Source organism: Rhipicephalus sanguineus, chromosome 1 (assembly GCF_013339695.2).
Source record: "Rhipicephalus sanguineus isolate Rsan-2018 chromosome 1, BIME_Rsan_1.4, whole genome shotgun sequence".
NCBI lineage: Eukaryota > Metazoa > Arthropoda > Arachnida > Ixodida > Ixodidae > Rhipicephalus > Rhipicephalus sanguineus.
This window is the reverse complement of record NC_051176.1, coordinates 202,063,329-202,081,426: the sequence shown is the minus strand read 5'-3', so window position 1 is coordinate 202,081,426 and position 18,098 is coordinate 202,063,329. Positions and strand designations below refer to the sequence as shown.

Below are 18,098 nucleotides of genomic sequence, written 5' to 3'. Positions count from 1 at the left end.
GGAGAACGACTCGAACGGAGTCGAACCAGCCGACGTGGTCGGGCTGGCAGTCATGTTGCCTGGTAGCAAAAGTATGTAAATAGTTGTACATAAAATCTTTTCCTTCTTCACCTTGCCATTACTGACTACTCCGAGCACGATACACACCCGTGTTCGCACCGGCCACGCAACCCGAGTCCCAACAGCGGTCCCAGAGGAGGGATGCAACGACGCGTATTCCCAGCAGCGAGCCCTGAGGGACGACATCGGAACCTAAAGGTGGCGGTAGCGATGGGCCACGCTACCCCATTCGTAACAGCCTACACCAACGATGACGTGCCCGTAGATATGTGAAAGGGGCGAACGCTTGGTTTCGGCGCGAGTTTTGTTTCTGGAGTTCGGACATCCATGTCGTCCGTAACCGTCTGTGGTTTAACTCGAAACTCTCTGCGCTGAGAATCAGCGTAGAAATAACCTAGCATCACCTAACTAAAGCCTAGCAACGACCTTGAAACAACCTGCATCACCTAGCTAAGGCCCAGAGGAAGCTGAAGCAACCAGATTAGTCTATGGCGAGTCGTCAGCGTCTCGGAGAAAACGACCAAGTTGCGCCTCAGCTGCTCCGCACGTTCGATAATAATAATATCTGAGGTTTAACGTCCCAAAACCATGATATGATTATGAGAGACGCCGTAGTGGAGGGCTCCGGAAATTTCGACCACCTGGGGTTCTTTAACGTGCACCTAAATCTATGTACACGGGCCTCAAACATTTTCGCCTCCATCGAAAATGCAGCCGCCGCGGCCGGGATTCGATCCCGCGACCTTCGGGTCAGCAGTTGAGCGCCATAACCACTAGAGCACCGCGGCGGGGCTCTCCGCACGTTCGAGCCTAGCGCGAGAGAAGAGGAGGCCCGCAAGAAGACAGCATCTGTGGTTACCCATCGGAGAAAAAGCATCAATAAAATATGTGTGAAAGCGAACGCCTCACGTCTTCCCACAAGTCTTCAGAAATGTCCAGTTTCGCTGTTTCAAGCTTTGCGCGGCTTAGTGCAAGCTTCGCGATTTTTTTTTCGAATAGTTTTCGAATAATCAGCACCGACGGGAGAACCAGAACACAATTACCAATACGCACGCAGCCCAACATTTTGCGAGATTACCTATGCTAAATTGAATACCGGATGAAGGCGTTTTTTTCTTCTTAAAACTTCACTCCTACTCAATTTTTACTATGCTGCATCGCATTAATCGCTTCCTGTCTTCGTCTTGTAATAACTGACGTTGGGGACTACGGCTGCGTTCAGCTTCACTATAGCCAACAGACGCGTAAATTGTTTGCGTAAATTGTTCTTGCAGATGCAGCTTTCAACACTGATGCTTTCGGTGCAGAGGCCCATGTTGTAATGTCAGATTTCTCAGTTTTATGACAGATTTAGCTGTAGGCGTGGTGTCTCAATTTCATTTAGAAGCAAGCGACTAAGTGTCACCATGATTACGGTAGTCACTGCTGTATTTAAACCTACAGTTGCGAAATATTTTGAAGGCTCTGGTCGCTGCTGTATACGAGCTTACCTCGGTATTCATAACCGAGGTATTAGGGTCGGTTAAAAGTAACCGTAATGTTGTTGGGTGAAAGTTTGTGAATGTTTGTTTAAATTAAAATGTTGTAGAGTGTAGGACTTCTGAAAATGGTTGTCTTACTATTGGAAAACTATCCCTAGAGTATTCTATTAGGATTAGATTTGGTGTCATCACTAGTCGATTCGTATGCGATTTGGTTTCAAAATTCACTATTCGCACACCTCTAAAAGAAGGGGAATTTTTAAGGGCTCGTTTGTCTTTGTTAGACACAACGTGGCATCAACTCGGCCATAACGAGAATCCCGCTACGAATGAACGAAAAGGGAATTTTTAAGGGCTGGTATTTCTTGTTAAACACAACATTGTCTAACAAAGAAAAACGAGGCCTGCGAAATTCCCCCTTCTTTTGTCCGTAGCGAAAATTGTAGCACTTGTTTTACATGACTAAAGTTACACCCTTTAATTGAGTCTTCGGCTATGCGTGTAGTATTTGTCTTGTTAGCGTTTAGTCCGGCTAGTGCTTGTCGCTATTCAGTGTTATAATATAGGCCATGCTTGTAGTTCCGTCATGGCCTACAAGTTCACATTAGACTAACTTGCGTAGTATTGTGTTCTACATAAGATCAATGGAGTAAAAAAGGTGTGGCATTTTACATATTGTACAAAAGACGTGTTTTCGTAATAGTGCGAGCCTGTAAGCTGGCAAAAAGTGTATCTTTAAAGAAACATGCTGATACGTTTAGGACGATTGCAATAAATATGACGCATTTTCAGAGTTCCGAATAATCGTATGGTTTGCGTGGTCATTTCGACAGTCATCAAGAACTTTATTGACAAGTCCTGAGGAGTTTAAGCCGCCGGGGAATCCACGAGGGACACCCTGGCAGCCGCTACCGTAGGCGACGCCCGAGTCGGGGCGGGAACGTGGTGGCGTTCCGCCAGTTCTTGGGCCCTCCAGACTGCCTTGAGTTGGGGGTGGAGCTCGGAGCTACTGAGTGCCTCTTCCCAGTCGAACTAACTGGTGACTGGTCCCCGAGGTAACGCCAGACATTGCCAGAGCATGTGCGAGAGTGAACAATAAAATTTCTGTGCAATCTGGGCATTGTGGAGTGATGTCCGAGTTGTAATGACCGAGTAGGCAACGTGATGGGTACGATCTCGTTTGTAGCATGCGAAAAGTTACCGCTTGCGCGCGTTCAAGCTTTGTGTGTGCTAGGGGTATTGGCTTCTGTTGTTACGATATTGAGAGGTGATTTCGTAGAAGGTGAGTAAGGGGTCGCTAAACTAAACTGTATGTCTGTAGTCACGCGCGATATTGCCGGTTTCGTAAGCCGGAATGGCGGCGCGTGAGTCTTTGAAGACGCTGGTGTGCGAGGGATCGATCATCGCTAAAGCTATGGCGACCTGCTCGGCTATGGCGCTCGTTGCTAGTCTAACCGAGGCGGCTGAGCGTAGGGCTCCGTCGCCATCTACTACCGAGAGTGCAACGGTGGAGGAGTTACCGTATTGCGCCGCATCGACGAGTACGGAAGAGTCGCGAATCGCGGCGGTGCGGTCGAGGATCGCGCGAGCCCGGAGCAGGCGTCTGCCCTTGTTGGGCTGTTGGTGGACGTTTCGTGGGAATGGGGTTACCATGTAGGTATCTCGAACATCTCTCGGGAGAGTTACTGAGCGTTCAAGGTAGTGGTGTGGGGGACATGCCGGCCTCGTTTAAAAGTCGACGGCCTGCCTTGGAGGAGGAGAGGCGGACCATTTGGGCCGTAGTCTCGGCCTCGATGAATTCGTCGATGTCGTTGTGCATGCATAGTTGGTCGATTCGGGAGATACTCGTGTTTTGGGTTAGGCTGAGGACTTGTTTAATGCTTTTGCGCATGAGTTTCGTCTTTTCCACCTTTATCCAGTTGCGGTCACTAACCAAGTGAAGGCAAAAACGCACGAGGGACGTTTACGGGCTTGTAAGGGTTCCTTGATCACGCTAAAGCAGGCAGAAGACGTCTGTTATACTAAAATATGACTTAGCGAATTGGTGTCGTCAGCGGACAGATTTCCACTGTTCCTGTTGGCGGTGTTGTCGACTGAATAAAAATTTTAGAAGTATTCTAGTTGCGAGATCCTTCTCCTTAGCTATTGTATTGGAGTCATCCAAATCGATGCGGTGACCGTGAATGTCTGCATGCTCAGCCAGGACGTTCGATGCTTTCTTGTTGCCGATTTCTCTTTGACGCTCCTTCAATATCCTCCTGAACTTGCCAGTTTCGCCGATGTAGCTGCAGTCTGCACATGGTACTGCACATGGTAAAAGGGGGAATTCTCGCTGTGTATCGGATCCCCGAAGTTAGCAAGCTGATTTTTCAGTTTGTTGAACGGTACGCGTGGATTGTGAATGTCGTATGTAAACATGCGGTTTAGAGCTTCGCTCACACCTGGAACGGACGGAACACCGGTGCGCCCTGCAGAAGGCCTGCTTTGAGACGGCTTTCGATAAAACGACAGATAAAACAGCGGAAGGCTTCTGGCAAGCCTGATGGCATGAATAGCCGGTATGAGTCCTTCCGGGCGCCGAACGAGAGTCTGTTCCTGTTCACTCACGCAGACGTGGAGGATGGAAAGGATGTTATCCAGCTTCTATTCTGCAGTGAACTGTTTATATGGTGTTGAGAAGATTCAGGAGACTTGTTGCGTCTTACACTTGTATAATGCTGAAGCAGTCGTCTACATAACGGACGAAAATATTTGGTGTGGGCGCAAAGTCTGTTCCCAAATTGCCGGTAGTCATGGAATGGAAGATCCCATGGCAATTACGACCGTTTGCTGACATAACCGTTTCCTGCAGGAGGACTATGTGTTGTTCAAGCACATCTCAAGCTCCCTTACCTGTTTACTTAGCCATTCCCGATTAAGTAATTTCCTGCAGTAAAAGAGCTCAATGTGGTAATTTTCAACATGACTGTTATCGAAAGATTAGTCCTGTAATGCAAGGTTTTTGGCTTGCAATTCCAAGGAGTTTTGTTAAGAAACCGTATAGCATGATTTCTCCTTATAGAAGCAATGGTGCGGTTTTGTCTTTCCACTGTAGAAATATGCGTGCTCGTCTCCTTCGCAGGATCCGGAGAGTAGCAGAATTCGCGACGTGTCCTGCGCTGCCCAGGGGTTCAGCTGTTTCGACAATGCTTCGCAGCGGCTCGGTTACCCATACCAGCGTACTTGGTGTCTTCTCCATCTGGTACTCTGGGGTTCTGTCGATCAAGTGTTCTGCACGACCGAGCGTGCTTGTCAGCGAGTTGCGCGTTCTCACCGCAATCGAGATGTTCAACCATTGCAGTACCGGTGGACCAAGAGCAGCTGAGTTCAAGGACTATCAAATGCTGGTGCGTAAATACATTCACCGAGGTGTATATTATCTATTGAGGACCAATAATTGCTTGCGTGTGGTTACGGCTTTTGAATTGTTCAATTGCGAAAGCGTGTGCTCATTAGTTTGCACATTGAAACTCTTAATGAATGATGCATACTGAATAAAATTCCTGCCGTCTACATTCTATTACCACCTTAGGGGAATACTGGGCGCAAAAATTATACCTTCAGTTCCGTAATAACTTAAGCACTAATGTCGTTGCTTGGGCAATTACCAACCATCTGCAGCTTGAATTTGACGTGTGCGGAAGTAGCGTAGACGTTAGGGTGAGTCGGGTGTAGCTCCATGTCGTGATGAATTGGCAACACAAAACCAACTAAAAGAACTGTGTTCTTTCTCCAGTGTGACTGCATTAGTATTTCGCGCCTAATTCATCACAACGTGACGGTTACTATTCGTTCAGAACTATAGGGGTTTAAGTCGAAGAACGCGTTGGTTCGTAGCGTCAAGTAGACTATTTAGGACCATACGACGTCAGAACTTGAGGCGGACGTAACGATAGCTGTTCGTTGTGCGAGCCCTGAACGCATACCAGTGCAAGCTTGTGTTACGTAGTAGTGCTGCGTGAATATTCCGAGCAGGAAGGACTAAGATAGCGCACAAGAAATGCTGGTGTTGATTGTTTAATCACACTTTGAAGGACGTTCAGTTCAACTAAGCTTAGATTTGTCACACTTACCTGAACATGTGTGTTTACTAATAGGTCTTGTGGTTTTTTTTTTTTTTTTTTGCACTTAATTAGGGTGAAGAGGAGAAGGCTGGAGGTCGGCGAAAGTGAAGGTGATTCCGTGAGCGGCTCCTGCGGTGTGCGTCTGCTTCGAAGAAGTCGCTCAGATCGGGGAAGAAGCGTCGATTAAAGGCAGCCGCCATGTGAGCGAGTGCTTACGCGAACGAATGCGTGACCACCCTGTACGCATTGGATATGCCCTTAGACTCTGAGCAACATTTATACGCCGGACGTCGTATATGTACATATTTTGTCGTGATTATTTAGGATTATTTTGTACTGCGTTATTTCTTTTTAGCTGGTCTTTTTATTGTTTGTTTAGTAGCACGACCATGTTCATGGATGGGTTAGCCGGCTAGAACATTAGCTGACCTGCCATGTTTTCCGTGTATAAGATTACAGAAAAGTTATTAAAAGGTGCGTGCGGTTGTTGGTGCGTCACTGTCGTTCTTCCAGGCTCAGCCAGAACAGGTTGGCGTAAGGGGAACCTCTGAACAACAACAACAACAACAACAACAACAACAACAACAACAACACTTCGTTTGCTGGCGCTTGTCCGACTCTGACTGAGGATATGCCAGATTCGTCCTGCGCGCACAGCAAACTTCGTTTGCTGGCGCTTGTCCGACTCTGACTGAGGATATGCCAGATTCGTCCTGCGCGCACAGCAAACTTCGTTTGCTGGCGCTTGTCCGACTCTGACTGAGGATATGCCAGATTCGTCCTGCGCGCACAGCAAACTTCGTTTGCTGGCGCTTGTCCGACTCTGACTGAGGATATGCCAGATTCGTCCTGCGCGCACAGCAAACTTCGTTTGCTGGCGCTTGTCCGACTCTGACTGAGGATATGCCAGATTCGTCCTGCGCGCACAGCAAACTTCGTTTGCTGGCGCTTGTCCGACTCTGACTGAGGATATGCCAGATTCGTCCTGCGCGCACAGCAAACTTCGTTTGCTGGCGCTTGTCCGACTCTGACTGAGGATATGCCAGATTCGTCCTGCGCGCACAGCAAACTTCGTTTGCTGGCGCTTGTCCGACTCTGACTGAGGATATGCCAGATTCGTCCTGCGCGCACAGCAAACTTCGTTTGCTGGCGCTTGTCCGACTCTGACTGAGGATATGCCAGATTCGTCCTGCGCGCACAGCAAACTTCGTTTGCTGGCGCTTGTCCGACTCTGACTGAGGATATGCCAGATTCGTCCTGCGCGCACAGCAAACTTCGTTTGCTGGCGCTTGTCCGACTCTGACTGAGGATATGCCAGATTCGTCCTGCGCGCACAGCAAACTTCGTTTGCTGGCGCTTGTCCGACTCTGACTGAGGATATGCCAGATTCGTCCTGCGCGCACAGCAAACTTCGTTTGCTGGCGCTTGTCCGACTCTGACTGAGGATATGCCAGATTCGTCCTGCGCGCACAGCAAACTTCGTTTGCTGGCGCTTGTCCGACTCTGACTGAGGATATGCCAGATTCGTCCTGCGCGCACAGCAAACTTCGTTTGCTGGCGCTTGTCCGACTCTGACTGAGGATATGCCAGATTCGTCCTGCGCGCACAGCAAACTTCGTTTGCTGGCGCTTGTCCGACTCTGACTGAGGATATGCCAGATTCGTCCTGCGCGCACAGCAAACCGCGTGTAGAATGTGCGTCGTTACTGCCTCACGAATCGACTGCTGCAAAAATTTTTGAAATCGGTCAGGTAGAAGCGGAGTTATAGTGATTTGTCGCGCTCGCATGATAACAATGAATGTGTTAATGTGGACGTTTTGCGGGAGTTTCTTGTTGTGATTTTTTCTACTTTCTTATTTAAAAGGGCGCTTTACAGTATGACGTTCAGGTTGGTCGCGAATAGGGGCCAGAACTTCTTTAACTGGTGTATTTTCATGTTATAACTGACAGACTGAGTCCCTGGCTTTCGTGTGGCTCTGATCCAGATGAGCTTTCTAGCGACCGTCCGTCTCTCTTTTGTCCCTCTCCTACAGTAGTGAGGTTGTCATCGCCATCACGACAGGCCTGCGTTTTTTATCAATTCAGCGGGAAGTCACCCGCCAGTTTTCTTGAGCTGGTTTAACCGCTTTTAGGGTCCTTCAATGTTTCAACTCCCATCGCTCTCCCTTTTCAGTGAGGCAACGGCCCCATCAGTCAAGGGCATTTCTCGGCACACTCTGCGAGAACTGTTTTCTGATTGTTTACTTGTAAATTTACCTGAGTCTACTCTTTTCTACCAAGCTGTCAAAATGAGAAAGGGAAAATAGACAAGCACCCATTTGTAGCACAAAGCCACAAGGAAATCCATACGGATTTCTCAGAAATAAATCCTCTAAGTCGCCGAAATATTCGTCCTGGTCTGCCTTGCGGGGTTCCGCAAAACTGATTTGCAAGCTGTCAAGATGCGTATTTCTAGCATCTGTTAAACAGAGCTCCAAACACGTCGTAATTCACGGATCTACTCGATATAGCACTGACAACTTGAGCATGGTAAAAGAGGAAAGCTTCCTGCAGTTTTACTAAGCATATAAAACAATGATTTTCACAACAGGTCAATACGAAGCGGTTCAGATAGGCAATAAAACGACAGGTGTTGTAGACCGCTGTTTATGTAGAATCCAGAATAGATCAAGATGGCTGATCAACTACAGAAATTCAGCAAAGTAGGGTACTTGTAAAGAGGTATGGGTGGACATTCAAAGATTTTGAAAGACAGATGTTAGTATTCAGGTTAAAATTAACCATAAAAATTTCCCATTTCATTACTTGATTTCTGTGCTGCAAATGCAGTGGCTTCTAGTTGTAAGCTGACTTTGTACACAATATGTTGCTTGCTCGTAGGGTGCTGCGAAAATCATGCCCTTCAAACTCATTACACCCACGGAAACACGAAATATGTTTCTGCATGGATAAAATGACGCCCCAATGCTTCTAGTTACGTTGTACAAAACAATAGACGTAGTGAAGCGAGCCTTACTTCGCCTTCAAGAGTAGAACGCGACAGCATGATCGGGCCCCGTGCACATCGTTTTCAACCGTGCCGCGCGGAAAGGAACGTTCGTGCGCGTAACATTGGCTGTTTCGAACTATCCTAGAATGTCTACTGCAAGTGCAGTTGCGAAGCGCCCACTACGCCATTATTCTTCTATTTGCTAATTTCCGAAGTACTCACTACGCGTCAGTTAGGTGCCACGCGCACCTGTGTACTTTGTAATGGTTGGGCAGCTTTAAAGGGACACTAAAGGCAAATGTTAAGACGACATTGATTGTTGAAATAGCGTGTCAGAAACCTCGCAGTGCTTGTTTCGTGCCAAGGAAATACTTATTTTTAATGAAAATCAGGTTTCGGTGGTCCGCACAGCGTTAGCGCATTTCAAATCATACGCCTGAGAAGGCCTAACGTAGCATTTGCCTTGCGCAACATTGCCCGCCTTTACTGCCCGGCAGCCGACGCCGTGGTTTCTGCTCTCAAGGGCACATTACACAACATCGCATGGCCACGGCCTTTTGTCGGAGTTTCCGCTAGAGCGACTTTCATGAGCGTGCAAGGCACACACAGCAGTACGCGGTAATGAAACTACCACTGACACGCGACCGCGCGAGTGGAGCGCAGCCCGGCGAAAACGAAACTTTTGCACAACCCGTGTTGCACAACGTCTTGCAAATCTCGGAATGTTCTTTTTTATAATGAGTAGCTTGACTACTAGTGATAATTTGTACTCGGGACTCTTGAAGCCATCGGGCTCGTTCCAAAACGTCCCGCTGGTGGCGCATACAGTGTCCTACATTTACCTTAAAGGGACTGTCTACCGTCCTTCATCGCTTTTCTGTTTTGTACCGCAATAGAAAGCGTACCGTCTGAAGTGTCCAACCTTGCAGCGGTTTCTCTGGACAGTGAGTAGAAATTTTTAAAACAGAATTTTTCCATCTGCGTTCGGTCTTCTTCCATTGGCGTGAAACATGCCCACAACACTGGTTGGTGGACGCGATGACGATTGTTGTGCCGGTAAAAATTAAAACCGAAAGCACATCTGATTTCTGTAGGATTACTTTATTTTCGCTGAACACTATGAATGTAACAGTGGTTTTCAGCGCGCTAGTGGTTAAATAATGCCTTATTATACGATTACAGAACACTTGTTTTTCTGTAATCGCAGTCTATGCGTTTATTTTAGCTCTGCTGCCGCAATCCAAGCCAAGTCGATTCATCAAAAAGAGACAATATATGCGCGCCTTCACAGCGCAGGACATGTGAGACATCCTATCAACAATACAGCGGTGCAGTGCGACCAGCGCGGAGAGCCGCATGGCATAGCGCATGAGTTGAAGCAGAAAAAATCGAAGACGGCGCCGCAAGCAGCGCCACCGGGCGCCTTTTTGGATGTGTGAGGAAAAAAAAGGCATAAAATTGCTCTTTGACGCAACCGCAAGGTGCCTCAAGTGCGTAAAATACAATTTCACGTTATACATGTTTGTTTTTAAGCAAAATGAGTCTACTTTCGAGGATTTCTTGTCATACCAGTGGATTGAACCACATCGCTGTTGGGTGACGCTAGCGGTCATTCCTTCACGATTTTCAACATCGAATTAAAAATATAATTCCTTTTTTTGTGGGGCAAAAGCATGCTCGTTGCCGCCGATGCCACGAACGATCTTCTCATTTTCACCACAATCAGAAAAATTTTTCCGAGCGGTAGACACTCCCTTTAATTTCTTGATTACTAGAGCACTGCTATTTATAATATTGACGTTTTAGGCGTTCTCAAACATTGACCTTTCACTCTGACGTAAATTTTTTTTTGCCTTTAGTGCCCATTTAAACCACCCTCTCTTTGCTCAATTCAGATAATTTGACGCCTGGCGCGATTCTAAAATTCTGCCACGCAATATTAGGGTAAGGCGGGGCAAAATGAGACGCGGGGCAAAATGAGACGCGGGGCAAAACGCGACATTTTGACTTTGCCGCCCTCTACAGCTAATACAAAAGGTACCTTTTCTTCGTTTCTCTATTTCAGCGATAGGTGCCGGTAGTTTTCGACGTTTTTGTGTAAAAGTGGACGATCGCTCACAGCGTTCACGCGGGAAAAATTGCGCGGCTGATGTCAGCAGTGTCAGTGTGTTCGTGACCCGCCGAAAAGGGGCGTAATTCTGATGCGTGCATGAAGCTACTCCGGCGTCAGTCCAACAACGCAAATATTTACGTTGTTAGGTACATGCCCCCAAAAGTTTAGTTCATTCGGTGCCATGGGCCAAAGGGGAAATATTTTTGGAATATGGACATGTGAGTGGGGCAAAATGCGACAAAAAGACATTGAATTGCCTTAGAGAGTGTCTTATTGAGTGAACCATTTATTTACGCTCATTATGTATAATATTCTTTTGTTTAGGATGGTGCGGAAGTGCACCAGGATATAATCTAGAGCTTCCTGGGTAGAAAACGACTTGAAAAATGAACTGAATGTTGTTCCAGAGTTTTGGAGTAACACAGCGCCGGGTTCTGTATTGATTCAATGCGTGGAGTGCAAAGACTGTGTTCATGAAGACTGCGTGAGGGCCCACGGAGTGAATTTCAAGTGCTGTGGTGTAAGAACTGAAGGGATGAAATTTTTTCACACCGTCTCGTTTCGCCCCACGCAGCGTCTCGCTTTGCTCCGCAGATTGGGGTAAAGTGAGGCACCTGGTGCATTTTACAGCGAAAGCTGTTATGAGCTCATTTCAACGGCCGTTTTTGGTGGCGTAGTTGTCCGCCGCCGCCGCCGCTGCCGCCGCCGCCGGTGTCCGTAACCACTATCGCTCGAAATAAGAAAAAAAAAACGAAATAAGAAAAAATTTCCAGGATGGAATGGGGTTCGAACCTGGGCCCTCTGCGTGGGAGCCCAGTGTTGTACCTCAGAGCCATGCCGGTGCTTGGAACTGCCTTGCAAAAAAAAAAACGCTATACAGGCTTCATGTCAAGAAGAAACCACATTAACATATGTAATTTAGTGTGGTAGAAGAGTGAAATAACAACCACGCACCACACAACGCGAATTCTGTAACTAGGCGTCACACAATGCGAATTGCGCAACGAGTGGGCTGTTGGATGCTTCCAACCCACTACAAGGGGCTCTGCAATAATTCTTCATCGTCATCAGGCACAACACCAACAAAGTGCGCATAATGCCTTAGATATTTTTAGCGGGTACCACGGCTCTCCGTTGAATGACGAAAAATGGCATAGTGGCTGCTTCCCTACTTCACAGAAATTATGATTTATAGTTAAATAGCAACCGGGCGTCACACAATGCGAATTACGTAACTGGTGAGCCGTTTAAAGCTTCCAACCCATTACAAAGGGCTGAGCCACAATTCTTCATCGTCATCAGTCGTCACGTAAACAAAGTGCACATAATGCCTTACATATGTGTAGCTGGAACCTCGCTTCTGCGCACAATGACGAGTAATGGCGTTGTAGGTGCTTCCCAATTTCACAAATATTGATTTATGGCGTAGTGGGTACCTTGCTAGTGTACTTGTATTAGTAGCCCCAAGAGAGTTTACAACGGGCTCTAGAAATGCCGCTCTTCCAGCTATCGCTGTGACTGTGCTGCGCTTTCTGCGCAGGCCTGACATTTTTTCTTTCATTTTAAAATAAACTTTTTTCTTTTTAAATAACCTTTTGTTTTCTTTTTTTGTGTTCTTGTTTTTTTTTTCGTGTTTCTAATATGCTTTCATTATGCTATCAATACAATATCGCTAGGAGGTCCTTCTGACAGTGTTTACTTCGGGACCTCCTTCTGTAATACTTATGAACCATGTCACGTGTATTTTCGTGATGTTAGAATAAACTTCAAACTTCAACAGTCCCAACATCGCCATATTTATGTAGCACATACCTCGTAACCAAAAGGAAGTTCGGGCGTTGATGTTTTATGGTGCGTAACAAGTGAAATAAAAAATTATATTCACTATTTTCACATTTTTGTGGCATTTTGCACCGCCTTACCCTACATATTTTAAGGCGACCCCTCCCAATACATGACATTCTTATCGCGTTATTTTACGAAGCAGTTTCAAGCACTGGTGTGGCTTCGTGGTTGAACAGCAGCTTGTCATGCACAAGGCCTGGGTTCGATGCTCAGACAGGCCGAAGATTTTTTATTATTTACTTATTTGCATCTGTCTCGAATTTTAGCTCACGGACAACGACGCCGCCGCCAAAGCCGACACCGGCACCGGAATTTCTGTGAAACGAGCTCTTTAACGCTGTCGCGTTAACATTGGGGCAGCTCCGTACTATGGTGCGAAGACTGAGGAAACAGCGGTGCTGGTTGCATTACCCTCCTCCTTTCCCTCCTCTTCACCTTCTCTTGCCTTTCCCGCTCCTTGCTTTACTATAATATACAAGTGTATTCTATGCTTTACACTCTGCCATCCTCCTTACCCTCAAATCACTCCTCCTCATCCTCACTTTTCTTTCTCACCCCTTGCTATACTTTTCCATACATTGCTATGCTATGATTACCCTCTCCCCTCATCCTTTCTCCCCTCCTCACCCCCACATATCACTCCTCCTCACAATCACATCCCTTTCCGGCCCACTTGCTATATCATACTATAGATGGCTACGCAATGCCTTACCCTCTCAGAAGATCTTATGTAGGGATTAGTTAGAACATAATGGATGAAAAAGTCAGCGATTCAAAGTTCACAAAGAAGGCAGACACGAACGATGAGACGAAGCGCATCCAGCAACTGATTTAAAAGTAGACAAGAAGGGGTGGGTAAAAACATAAAAGGATAGAGGATAGGGCGCTGTTGGCAAACCGCGCATGGGCAAACGTGATTGCTAACAATTGTAAAAACCCTTGTATTTTTCTTGGAAATTTACGTTACCAAAATGCCAAGTCAGAATCCAAGATGAAAGATGTACGGCGACCAAAATCTTTGTTTCACTAGAAATGCAACTTGCTTGTCTTTAAGTGCAACGGACGGAGAGCTCACGCATGCGCCAAACTGTCCCGACGGCATAGCGTACGCTTCTACAATTGTCTTTTTTTTAATTCGGTTCCTGCTGTGTCAACATAGTTTTGGCACTGACATTCGGGTTACGCTTACAGGCAGATCAGCGCTGAGCGTGATTTCCCTCGATTGCAACTCTATTACACATATTCTTTTGTTCCTGTAGCCTTTCGTTGAGGCACCTGCCCGTCTGTCTAATGTATAATGAGCCGCTGGACAGAGGAATCCTATAAACTGTATACTTTTTCCTTGCACTCAACAAATCACTTGACACGTTTGACGTTACATGTTGCTTCTCGGGCGTCTTTACCAGTGCTCTACATGTTAATTTTAGACACAAACCTATCGATTTTTTGGGTGCCGAGAATATCATTGGCCCATCGCACCGGGAAGCCATTATTTTTAATCTTTGCGTTATTGTGTGCAAGAACGGCAGCACAACCACCGGATTCCTGTTTATTTTCTAACACGAAAGTGCTTTATGCCGGGGTCCACTGAGACTTTCATGACGTATTTCCGTCACTGAAATACGTCGGCAAAATGAAGGCCATGAAATGGCAAAAAAAAAAACTGTCAAGAAGTTTTGATGGCAGGAGTCGAACCCATGACCTCTCGGTCCGCGACGATGGCTGGCAGGAGTTTAGCCCGCTGAGCTACCGCCAAACAAATAACGGAGGCTACATGAACGCGCCTTTTAACTTTCACACTTTCCTCTCTCAGTGCTCTTGGATGGATGCTATGGGCGTCCTCTATATAACGGGTCGGTGAGATGTGTGCCACCAGGTTAAAAAAAAAACGCGCCGTTTTTTCCAATGTAAACTGGAATGGTGCGTTTACACTGGAAATGTGATGTCTTCAACGTTTTAAACACCGCGGGGTGGCTTTAGCCCGAGCCTCGCTCATAGCATCCATCCATATCGACAAACAGCTCTCCGACGCTCGCCTGGCTGTCGCAACGCTTTCCCCGCTCGCCCTGTGCGAATTAACGGCCACGCTAGAAGAGACGATACGCGTAGCGTTTCTCTTCTCGTTTCACGACGTTTTGAAGGAGTGCATATCAAGTTTCAGTGTTTATTATGTGCCCGTTGATGCCATATATGCACGGGTTTCACCATATGCGGTGTCCACATATATGTTAAGAACTTCAGCTGCAGCAAGGGTTAAATCATGATCATGGGCGTTAGTCGCAGGTACGGTGATGTGCCACTAGGTGTCAACGTGAGTGTGTCCACATCAAGCGGTGCTATGTCTCCCAAACAACAGTAGACATTGTACAAGCTCTGACATACCAATGCACTATAAACAATCAACTGCTACTGGGACGACACGTTTCACTTTCGTGTTATACCGATTCCTATGACAGAGGGATCAGCCATCTTTTTCTTTAGCTTTACCGGGATTGTTTCTTTAGCTTTACCGGGAACACCTAAGGGGTGGCACTTCTCCGGATCTTTAAATAAAGTTCTTCGTACCGTACCGGGAACACGCGAACTTACGCAGCTGTTCAGTGTGTTGATGCTTTTGCTGATGATGATGCTTAAATATGTCTCAGCGCTTTGTAACAAGTGGGCCTTTAAAACACGCACTCATCGTGTAATTCACATGTTTTGACGCCTGGTGCGATTCTACGCGTCTGCCACGCAATATTGCATGCGTTAAGGAGACTCCCTCCACTACATGACATTCATATAGTGTTCTTTTTTTTTTCGAAGCAGTAGAACACGTGGTAGAACACGTGCTTCCCACGCTGACGGCTTGGGTTCGGTTCTCACTTGAACCCGAAGATTTTAATTATTTATTTTATTTGCATCTTTCTCGATTATTTATGTAGTGTTCTTTTTTGTCAAAGACGTTTCAAGAAATAGCGTGGCTCTGCGGTAGATTACCTGTTTGTATCAGACGGCCTCGGTTCGATTCTCACTCGAAACCGAAGATTTTTATTATTTATTTTATTTGGGTCTTTCTCGATTTTTCGGTCACGGACAAGATGCATCATTTTTCGCTCACAACCAGCGACGCCGTCACCGACGCCGACACCGGAATTTCTGCGAAACGAACTCGTTAACGCTGTTGCGTTAAATTCCTGATACCATGAGAATAAATTGCTTGACTCGTATCCCACGAAGTAAAATGCACTCCATTGAAACATTTCACGTGCAACAGCAGCGCCAGAAGACAGCCTAAGGAGCAGAAGCAAGATCGGAGGGGCGGAATAAACATCCGCCGTGGTAACTGGAATACCTCATCGCGAAGCAAGAGCGTCCGTAATCTGAAAAAGTTCACATGCTTGCACTTATGCTTGCAATAGAACATTCCTAAGCTTAATTTCGGCGAAGCTTAGTGTGTGACACTCCCGCGTTAACGACGAAGCATAAATGTGTGGTTGTGTTCAACGGGGCGTATCTTTTTGCCCCCCAGTGACCCATGTCGGCGACTTTGGACTAATAAATGTTAGTACTGCCCTCTGAATTTTGTGAAGTGCTTATTGGTAGTATCGCATGACTGAATTTTTGAAGATGAGCGACAGCGTAGTCAAAGGCACCGAATAGGTGTGCTATAGAGGTTGTCTGAACAGGAAATACTCAGAGGGTTCCTTATGCAATCGCCTAAGACGACTCGAAGGCGAAATCCATTTTCCTGTTCTTTTTATTCTCGGTCGACGTGCTGATCCTCCCCTCCCCCGCCATATTCAAAAGCTTTCCGAACTTAAAGGGAGGCTGAAGCACTTAAAAAATGTCTTTGGAGTGTGTAATCATAGTTTGATCCCTGCTGCATTCGAAAACCAATGTAATAATTCACAGATGAACGCAAATAGCATTTCTTGGCAAAAACCGCGGCTGCAGCCGCAGGGCTTCTTGAGATGCTGAGTGAACGCGGTGACGTCATCTTCGGCGTGCCGTGTCATTGGAAACATCAGCACAGTTAAAGAAAGCATGGCCTTGCGATCAGTTCCACAAACGCGCGCAGCCGGAACTAGTCACGGAGGCCACGGTTGAAGATACGACTGTGCTGCGCGGCTCCGCCAAAGCTACCGACGATGACGTAGTTCCGGTTAGTTTCGGCGCGTTCGCGTGGGCGGAGCAAGACGAACTTTTCTTTTGCGTATTTTAAAGCTCCTGCTGCCAAAACAGCGGAAAAAATTACGCCATTGTCGACAATAATGTTGGTCCTTCTTAACAACAATGTTTTACCGAATTGTAAAAGCTCTAGAGCTTCCCTTAAAGGTGGTTTTGAACATGCCTCCAGGATCGGAGGCATTGCAAGCTCTCTGCTCCTCACAAGGTTTTGCAGAGCCTCCGTGATTGGCCCGCCTTGACCAAGCAACGATGTCCTTCGATGTCGCCACCAAGGTATATGTAAACTGGTAGCGTAACTTCCGTGGAAGCCCACGTGTCAAGCCTGTGGCTAGTTGTTGCAACAGTCGCCATCTATGTGAGGAGGGGACAAACAGAATTAAAAAAAAAAGAAAAAGATGACGTCACAACCGGAAGCGGAAATGGCGTCACGTTTTAACGCGATGGGCGCGAATTTATGGATTTTTTTGACAGGGCGCCGCTTCTTACTTTTTTTTTTATAGCTGCACGTTCTTTTTCTTATCACTACGACGGCTCCATAATGGAAGCCTGCAAGATAACGGGAAGACGAAAAAGACAGATTTGATAAATAAGGTGTATTTTATTGGCGAAATATTGCAGTTGAACAGGATATTACCCCGAAATATATAACACAGAAATCAGAAGTAGCATAACAATTCAACGTGCACACAAACCTTGCACACGTGTTGCTCTTGCATCCGTAGACAGCGCAGCGTTTCTTCGCGTAGCGTGGCGGACTCATCGTCCCGAAGGGCGACAGCACGCCGGCCGTGCGCTGGCAAAACACAGTCACTGAAACGGTTCCCGATGGCTGCGATGGGCTATATTACCTTCTGCCAAGTACCACGACTAGAAAACAACGCTTATGCGAGGAAATCACCTACGGACGACAGGCACAAACCTACTGCGCAAAAACGAGCGACGCCATTTGCATCTGAAAATGCGCAAAACCGTTGGCCCATGTAACCAGACTGCCTGCATGTGCCCGCTGTTTCTGAAAATAAACGAAACAAATTGGCCACTCAACCACATACCCAAGACTAAACTTTGATTAAAATAATCTACTAATTTAATTCGTGACAAATAAAATTAAAAGTAATGAAAATAAACGCTTAATTAATTGTTTGTTTTCATTATTTGTCCCCCCCTCACCTAGTAGCGCTATAATCGTCACGCGGGTGTTGGATGTTTGTCGCAATAGGTTTCCGACCATTTTTCGTTCCGACTTTTGCGACCTATTTACATTGACCTTGGTCGCCACTACGATGTCTCAAAATCTGGTGATCTGTGACGTCATCATGACGTCACAGAATGACGTC

General features: G+C 46.6%; 1 long non-coding RNA gene across 1 annotated transcript in view; it reads left to right on the top strand.

Annotated features, from left to right (window-relative positions):
* LOC125757016 (uncharacterized) overlaps positions 1 to 5,990 on the top strand; it is a 28,309-nt gene extending 22,319 nt beyond the window's left edge. Inside the window, exons 2-4 of the long non-coding RNA XR_007415002.1 lie at positions 2,375 to 2,596; positions 4,663 to 4,927; positions 5,717 to 5,990. This is a non-coding gene — a long non-coding RNA (uncharacterized LOC125757016). The remainder of the gene's footprint in view (positions 1 to 2,374; positions 2,597 to 4,662; positions 4,928 to 5,716) is intronic.
* The last annotated feature ends 12,108 nt before the right edge of the window (positions 5,991 to 18,098 follow it).